The sequence below is a fragment of the Schistocerca piceifrons genome, chromosome 2 (assembly GCF_021461385.2).
Source record: "Schistocerca piceifrons isolate TAMUIC-IGC-003096 chromosome 2, iqSchPice1.1, whole genome shotgun sequence".
Classification (NCBI taxonomy): Eukaryota; Metazoa; Arthropoda; class Insecta; order Orthoptera; family Acrididae; genus Schistocerca; species Schistocerca piceifrons.
The window spans coordinates 1,001,693,685-1,001,703,010 of record NC_060139.1 but is presented as its reverse complement, the minus strand read 5'-3'; the positions used below and the strand labels follow the sequence as shown (position 1 = coordinate 1,001,703,010).

Here is a 9,326-nt window from a genome sequence, read left to right as displayed (position 1 = left end):
ATTCGCTGAACTCCAATGCGAGTACACTTATGTCACTTGTCAACATAATATTTTTTGCCAGTCTGTTCATTTGTTCTGAATATGCTAAAGAATTTTCAGTGCCTGTGCACTTTGTTATCTGTCAAATAATTTGTATATACTTTTCTGATTTGCTACTATGTTTAGTATTCACATTTTGTCTTTGTCTGATAATTTTAGTGCCTGTGCACTTTATCTGTCAAAAAATTTGTATATACTTTTCTGATTTGCTACTATGTTTAGTATTCACATTTTGTCTTTGTCTGATATATTTTGTACTTAGTGCGTGTGCACAACATTTAAATACTCTGTAAGTTGCAGAATTTTGTTAATTAAAGAAAAATTTTGCCGCGATTGGCAAGTCCAAATGACTCACCATCACTGCCAAATTTTTGCCCCCCCAGTGGAGGGTTATGAAACACGTATGTAACGCAGCAGCGATGGCGAGGCATTGTAGCATCTGTGACCAGAGAGTATGCGCTTGACCGCGCGAGTGTTGCGAGCGGTTCTCAGTCAGTAGCAGTCAGTCTGTCGTTGCGAGTCTGTCAGTTCAGTCGTTGCGAGTCTGTAGCTCTGTCTAGTTGAGAGCAGTACTCAGTCTGTAGTCGTCATGCAGAGCGGTCGGTCAGTAGTAGCAGCCCAGTGCGGTTGTGTGATGTAGGCGGTCGGCAACACTGGTCAAGATGGTGAATAAGGTATACTGTTAATTAATACAATTATTAGATAATGAAAAATTTTATTTATTGTAACTATTCTCCAACAAGTTCCCCAATAATAATTTTTATTTCAAAAGCATTTTTTCAAAAATTTAATTTTTTATTGAACTAAAGATTTCGTTGCACTTCCCTTTTCACTCCACTTCTTTAAAAGAAAATTTTTAGTAAAATCACAAAAAAGGAGAATATTATTATTTGCAATGCAGTTCCTCCAAGCGGTGCGCAACAACAAGAGCAGATATGTGACGTCCATTTATTCTGAGGTAAGACTTTAATTCTGATTGTTTTACACAGGGCCAAAGACCGATATTTCGGTTTAATTGTATTTTCTTGTCACTGAATGGACTTTAAATTTTGTGAAGGATTTATATTTGAGTCAGATTGCAAATTTCACATTTTTGTTGCCATTGTCAGTACATTTGATTGTGGGCAGGTTACGCATAGAGCAATGTCCATCAGCATTTCTAATTAGCATCGTCATTTCTTTAAAAATTTTGTGGGGAGGTTACACTCGGCTCCCATTTCTATTAAGTATTGTCATTTCATTTTTCTTACATTTCTTTAAAATTGCGGTGGGGAGGTTACAATGGCTAGATTCTCTTCACTTCCGAGCCGGCCGAAGTGGCCGTGAGATTAAAGGCGCTGCAGTCTGGAACCGCAAGACCGCTACGGTCGCAGGTTCGAATCCTGCCTCGGGCATGGCTGTGTGTGATGTCCTTAGGTTAGTTAGGTTTAACTAGTTCGAAGTTCTAGGGGACTAATGACCTCAGCAGTTGAGTCCCACAATGCTCAGAGCCATTTGTATTTTTTCATTCTTCACTTCCGGTTTCCCACAGTCCATGGTTCACTGCCAAACAATACTGTGCTCCAAACGTAAATTCTCAGAAATTTCTTCCTCAAATTAGGGCCTATGTTTGATGTTAGTAGATGTCTCTTTGCCAGGAATGACTTTTTGCCAGTGCTAGTCTGCTTTTGATGTCATCCTTGCTCCGTCAATCATTGGCTATTTTGCTGCGTACATAGTAGAATTCCTTCATCTACTTCGTGACCATTAATCCTCAAGTTTCTCGCTGTTCTCATTTCTGCTGCTTCTCGTTACTTTCGTCGTTTTTTCATTTAATCTGAATCAGACTGTTCATTCCATTCTACAGATGATTTAATTCTTCTTCACTTTCACTCAGTATATCAATGTCATCAGTGAATGCCTCTCACCCTGAATTTTAATTCCACTCCTGAACCTTTCTTTTATTTCCATCATTGCATCTTCCATGTACAGATTGAACAGTGGGAGCAAAATACCACATCGTGGTCTTACATCCTTTTTCATCCGAGCACTTCGTTCTTGGTCGTCCACTCTTCTTATTTCTTCATGGCTCTTAAGCTCACCCCTATTTTTCTCAGAATTTCGAACATCTTGCGTCATTTGACACTGTCGAACGGTTTTTCTAAGTTGACAAACCATATGAAGGTATCTTTATTTTTCTTTCGTCTTGCTTCCGTTATCAACCGCAATGCCAGAATTGTATCTCTGGCGCCTTTGCCTTTCCTAAAGCCAAACTGGTCATTATCTGACACATCCTCAACTTTCTTTTCCATTCTTCTGTATATTATTCTTGTAAGCAACTTTCAAGCATAAGCAGTTAAGCTGATTGTATGGTAATTCTCGCACTTGTCAGCTCTTGCAGTCTTTGGAACTGAGTGGATGATATTTTTCCAAAAGTCAGATGGCATATCGTCAGATTCATACATTCTACACACCAACGTGAATACTGGTTTTGTTGCCACTTCTCCCAATGATTTTAGTAATTCTGATATCAACTATGACTTCAGCCTTATTCGATCTTAAGTCCTCCAAAGCTCTCTTAAATTCTGATTTTAATGCTGGATCCCCTGCGTCTTCTATATCCGCTCCTGTTTCTTCTTCTATCACATTAGACAAATCTTCACCCTCGTAGAGGCCTTCAATGTACTATTTCCACGTATCCGCTATCTCCTCTGCATTTAACAGTGGAATTTCCGTTTCACTCTTAACGGTACCACCCTTGCTTTTAATTTCACCGAAGGTTGTTTCGAATTTCTTGTGTGCTGAGTCAGCCCTTCCAACAATCATTTCCTTTCCGATTTTTTCACATTTTCCATGTAGCCTCATCCTCTTAGCTTCCCTGCTCTTCCCATTTATTTCATTCCTCAAAGTATTGTTTGTCTGTATTCCTGAATTTAACAGAACATTTATGTACTTTCCTCTTCTATCGATCAACTGAAGTGTTTCTTCTGTTTTCCATGATATCTTCGCAGGTACCTTCTTTCTTTCCTGCTTCTGTGATTGCCCTTTTCAGAGATGTCCGTTCCTCATTAACTGTATTGTATGCTGAGCAATTCCTTGTTGCTGTATTTATAGACGTAGATAACGTATCTCGTCTTTCCTTAGTACATCTGTATCCCATTTCCTTGCGTATTGATACTTCCTGACTAATCTGTTCAACGCCAGCCTACTCATCATTACTACTACATTGTGATCTTACATCAGCTCCTGGGTACGCCTTACAAAGCAGTATCTGATTTCGTATGCTCTGCCTGGCAATGAAGTAATGTAACTGAGAACTTACCGTATCAGCTGGCCTTCTCCTAGAATACCTCCTTCGCTTGTGATTCCTTAACGGAGTATTCGCAATTACTAGCTTATCTATTATAAAACTCAATTAGTCTTTCCTCTCTTTTTCCTTGTCCCGAGTCGATATTCTCGTTTAACCTTTTCTACTACTCCTTCCTCTACAACTGTATTCCTTACCGCCATGACTGTTAGAGTGTCATCTCCCTCTGGATACTGTATTACACTCTCAATGTCCTCATATGATTTCTCTTTGTCTTCTTCTTCTGCTTACGACGTCGTCATATATACCTGGACTACAGTCGTCGGTGTTTGTTTGGTGTCGATTCCGATAAGAACAACCCTATCACTCAACTGTTCACAATAAGGCGCACTCTGCCCTGCCTTCCTAATCATAATAAATCATAATCTTAATTTGTAAAATTAATAAAACAAGCCGCTTGCAAATAGCATTATTTTCGATCTCCTCTCACCTCTTTTTCGGTTACGAAAATTGATTAGTGATGGTTCGTTTCTCTTTTTAGTCCTCGCTGGATCTTCTTTTATGGAACGTTGTAGAGACATATTGAGCTATATAGTTGCTCTGCCACTCTCTGGTTCATTTCTGTTAAAACCTTTGGTGTATTCCTGTTATGTCTTGCTTGGTAAGCTCGTGACATCTTATTTTTTTCGAAGGGATGTTTACAACCAGACGTCTTTGGGAAGTCCCACATTTAAGTATGTAGAAGCATTAAACGCTGACAGGGGATGCGAGGACCACATCATGGGTCTTGGAAAGTAAGCAGAAATCTGTACACACAGATAAAATAAAAGGGACAGTAAGCAAGACGAGCTAACTTAAAAGATCAAATAGCGTTTATAAAAAGGCATGACCAAACCAAAGATTGATAGAAATATTCATTTTTTACTCTCAACACACCCTCCGGCTGATTAAAATCCTTCCCAGTGAAAAATTCATGCGAAACTGAAACTTGGAGCATTCTGGAAACAGTAGAAGTGTAGTGCATTGCACAACTACGTGCGATCGGTTGCCCTCCGCCTCCGCGGTTCTGGCGCTGCAGTCTGGAACCGCGAGACCGCTACGGTCGCAGGTTCGAATCCTGCCTCGGGCATGGATGTGTGTGATGTCCTTAGGTTAGTTAGGTTTAACTAGTTATAAGTTCTAGGGGACTAATGACCTCAGCAGTTGAGTCCCATAGTGCTCAGAGCCATTTGAACCATTTGGTTGCCCTCCTTGCTGCTCCCTCCAAGATATACTGCATTTAACACAAATTTTCTTCTGTTTTGTTACGCACCACACTCTTATTTTTTTTCTAGACTGCTACAAGTTTCAGTATTGCAGGAATTGTCCCTTAAATTGGTCAGGATACGCCACTGTGTGGAGGAGCGCACAGGTCGTGCTACGAATTTGTTGAGGTTATATCATAACAGTTAGTGACAACACAATTTTCATTGCATGACGTTGCTTTAATAACACTTTCATTTCTTACCTTTCTGTTTTGGAAACGTTTCTCTTCTGCTGATCAGGATGCCTCTTCCTTTTCTGGGAAGGAAAGTCGCTCTTGGTCTCATTCTGGTCATTTGCAACTACTGCGATGGTTTCGACTTCTTGCAGATTTCCTACTATTTCGATTACTCCCACTTCGTTTGTACCATCTCCTGCATTTAACCCGTCCATAAAACCACTCAATTTCTTCAAAACACGCAAATACGTCAAGAAACACCGTGGTGATCAGCTGAATTGTGCTTACCGGCGTACGTCTGTACATCGGCAGCGAGAAGCTCATTTCTGCATTCGAGTTCGCTATAGCGCAGGCGACCTAGATCTGAATAAGAAAAATATCCCTCCGAGTGTAACAAATTGAGAGGTAACTCTGAATGTCTAGACTGATAAATCTTATGTCAATGGCGTGCTTTGCATGCGAACATGGCACGGCGACCGCTACACCTGTTGAACTTGGCGTGTTTTTTAAATGTTGGATATTTAGCGGGCTTTGCACCCGAAGACAACGTGCAGTTACCGGATTTTTCAGTCGAACATGTTTCTCTACTGGCATTTTCTACGGTTTATAACGGCTTTAGCACTCTGAAACCTATTCCATCGTGTAGGCGCTTAAAAATCTATACGACAGTATTCCCGACTCAAAACCGGCAAAAAATGCATTTAGCGGCTCTTGAAGGTGGGCTACTCATGTTAGAATGGTGATGCAGCCTCCTTTTGAATAGGGAGAAATTGTATTGACTCTCCACCGGTTTTAATTCTGGAACCACTCCCTTTCGTTTGTAAATGGTCTTCTGTCTCACACTCATAAATCACAGATAGCACTTTTTACCGAATGTTTATCATAAACAAGCGTAACAAAACTTTCGAAAGTAGGAAGAATTATTCATATATTCAGTAATATTATTGCCTGTTTCTCGGCAAACAGTGTACCTGTAACTTCTCAAATGCAACACTGGTTCAAGTGCAGTTGCTCATTTTGGTGATGTAAGCCATAGAAAATCAGTTTCTTTTCCTAACTTCCGTTCACTGATATCATACGAAATAATTTTCTGGCACCATTCCTCCGAAAGAAGTAAAAAATGTGCTGCATAGAAACATGTTGTATGGATAACACCTGATGCACTTATTGGAACTTCATGTGGGCAACTGTATAAAAAAAATTTGTATAACAGTAACTCCCTCCTGTAGAGTTTGTTGGGAAAACAAAAACAGGATACCTCAATTGTGAATGGAAAGTGTCAATAAATAGTGAAGCTTTTAAAACTGAACTAAAATCGTTTCTACTTGACTAGCTCCTTGCTAATGCCTCAAATCCAGAGGCATTATTGAGCTTCCTGTCAGACAAAAAGAAGCAGTTAGTGATTTGTGCTGATTTTAAGGTAGATTTCTTAAAAGATACGGATAGGGAAAATAAGCTAGAATCTTTGTTTGGTTGTTTCAATCTAGTATCTGTTGTAAGTTTTCCATCTCGTGTGCAGCTGGATAGTAGGTCACTTATGGTTAACACTTTCATAGACAATGCTCAGGCGGAAACAATAAATGTGTACCCAATTGTTAATGGGCTATCTGGTCATGATGCACAGTTAATGGAAATAACACATATAGCACCTTACAGGCTTCAGTCAGGTTCATACAAGGCAGGGAGGCTTATTGATATGAACAGGGTACGGAGTTTTAAGAGCAGCGTAGAAGAGGTGGAATGGGATGAAGAATACACAGAAAATGATGGTAATGCCAAATTCAATTTATTCCACCGTAAATTGGCCTCAATATTTGAGAGTTGCTTTCCTGAAACGTTATGCAAAAAATCCAGTACAAAGTCAAGTAAGCCATGGATTACTAATTGAATTAAGGTATTGTGTAAGAGAAAGAGGGAAATATATGGACAGGCAATAAGTCAGGATCCGACGTTACTTTCTTACTATAGAAGATAGTGTAATATTTTAAGGAAATTCATTAAGAAGTCGAGAAGCTTATGTGTTTTGACAGAAATTAATAAAGCGAATAATAAAATTAAAATTATATGGAATATTGTCAAATGGGACATGGGCAACCTGACAGTGCACAGTATGCCATAGCAATAAAGCTAAATGATGGTGTTGTGAGTGACAATTGACAAGTTGCAATTATTTTTAACATTCACTTTCTGAATGTAGCAGCAAAAATAGGGTTAAAGGGTTCAGTTGAAGAAGCAAAAAAATATGTTAAAAATGTCATTCCCCAGGACTTTAGGTCTTTAGAAATAGCACCGACATCCCCCACTGAAATTAAGGGAATTATAAATATATTTAAAAACAAGAGCTCATGTGGTGTTGATAGAGTCTCTAACAGAATTTTGGAGTGTTGTTCTAATTTAATAAGTGGAGTCCTTAGTGATATATGTAATGCTTCATTGGCACAGGGATTTTTTCCAGACAGATTGAAATATGCAATTGTCAAACTTTTTCATAAGAAATGGGACAAGCGTGACTTAAATAATTATAGACAAATCTCATTCCTGACTCCACTTTCCAAAATATTCGAAAAAGTTATGTATTCAAGAGTAGTCACACATTTAAGTGAAAATAACTTACTCAGCAAGTCACAGTTCGAATTCCGGAAGGGTTACTCGACTGAGAATGCTATCTAGAAATTTACCCATTGAATAGTACAAGCCCTAAATAACAAATTATCACCAGTTGGTATTTTTTGTGATCTTTCCAAGGCATTTGACTGTGTGGATCATGTCACACTCTTAGATTTTCAGTTTCCGGTTATCCTTCTGGCCTAGCTACAAGGCCGGCCAGCCGTCACGCTATTGTGCTTCAGCGCTCAGGTGCCCCGACTGTCCGGCTAGGGCTACTTCCTCTGTTAAGCAGGATCAACAAACCTGTGCGGCCTTTTCCACCCAGGGCCTGAAGTACGCTTGCCGTTTCATTTCCACTGGCGTTCCAACATCTACCAGTATAGGCAATCATTCATTAAATGATGACTAACTGAAACCCTCAGCTGCCGACAGGTGTTGTTGATATACCTCGATGTGGACAGCTGAAAATGTGTGCCCCGACCGGGACTCGAACCCGGGATCTCCTGCTTACATGGCAGATGCTCTATCCATCTGAGCCACCGAGGTCACAGACGAATAGCGCGACTGCAGGGGCTTATCCATTGCACGCTTCCCGTGAGACTCACATTCCCAACTGTCCACAATTCCGCCTATGTAATGTACCTTATACATTCATTACGCCGTTTTGATAATAACGACACTCCACCTTTCATGCAATATGCGTAACAACTCTTTACGCGGTGTACGTGACAATGTGAGTCTTCTTTAAATATTCATATTGTAAGAGGTCCATGATTAAATAATTTGTTGCTAGCGCACTGAAGCAGATGTAATTTAGTTGGGTTGCTCACGCGCTGGCTGCGATATGTAAGGTATAAGAGAATCTCAGACCAGAGAGCAGTGTTGTATGCAGTAGGAACTGTGTGGTGGTAGCAGTAAGTTGTTGCTAGTGAGCAGTCTGGTGTATCGTGTTGGCTGGGCCGGTCGTGGTGCAGCGATGGCGGAGCCTGAGCGTTATAGTATAAGGTAAAAGCAGCCTCGCGCATATCTAGTAATGTTATGTGAACTCCCATGTAAATCTTTTAAAAAGTCCTAATAATAATCTTTGTCATATAAAGTAATTTCTAACAAACATTCATTTCAATTTAAAGAATTTTCTAATTTCTCCAATCCATTCCGATTGTTGCAAAAGAAAAATCAGTTGCTTCCTTTCATAAATGACAAATCTATAGGCCAGCATTGCACAGAGCTGTGCCGGAAAAAGCTATTGTAAGAGCAGATAGTTGGCGACTTTATTGAGGTAAGAATTTTTGCTTTTTATTCAGAATGATCTTACAGGGCCATGACGCAGCACTGCTGTCGTCAAAAATTTACCAGGTTACTGAATTTATATGTTTTTTTATTACGAGGTTTAGGAATTTTTCTGTCTCGTGCTTACATTAAATGAGAAAAGAATTTTGTGGGTACATTAAATGGGAAACAAATTTTGTGTGGAGGTTAAATGTGAATGAATTTCTGTAGGGAGGTTATAAATGGGAACCAATTTTGTTCTGAGGTTACACTAAAATTAGAATTTATTTTAATTTTTTGTGGGGAGGTTACAATATATACGGTGTACAATCTATCAAATGAAACCTAATTCCGGTTGTAAATCACGGCAAAGTATGTAGATGAGTGCAAAATTATCGCCACCTTATAACTGAAAACGATGCTTGTAGCCCTACCTCTCTCAAAGAGTTAGATATATCAAAAAGAGATGAGACTTCCGCGACCAACCTAACACCGGTAACTTTCACACAAGGGGAACAAACCTTTTTGCCAACCTGAAAACTACAAGGGTTGGCCATTCTGTAAGACTACCGCTGATTCTCTGCAGCAGACTAAACCACCGTACAGCAAAATGAAACACATCCACATTCAGTTACTCACGCATGC

At 39.6% G+C, this 9,326-nt stretch overlaps 1 non-coding gene across 1 annotated transcript; it reads right to left on the bottom strand.

The window, feature by feature from the left end:
* Positions 1-7,884: 7,884 nt before the first annotated feature.
* Positions 7,885-7,958, bottom strand: Trnat-ugu. The gene has a single exon. It is a non-coding gene; the product is annotated as a tRNA-Thr (tRNA).
* Positions 7,959-9,326: the final 1,368 nt, after the last annotated feature.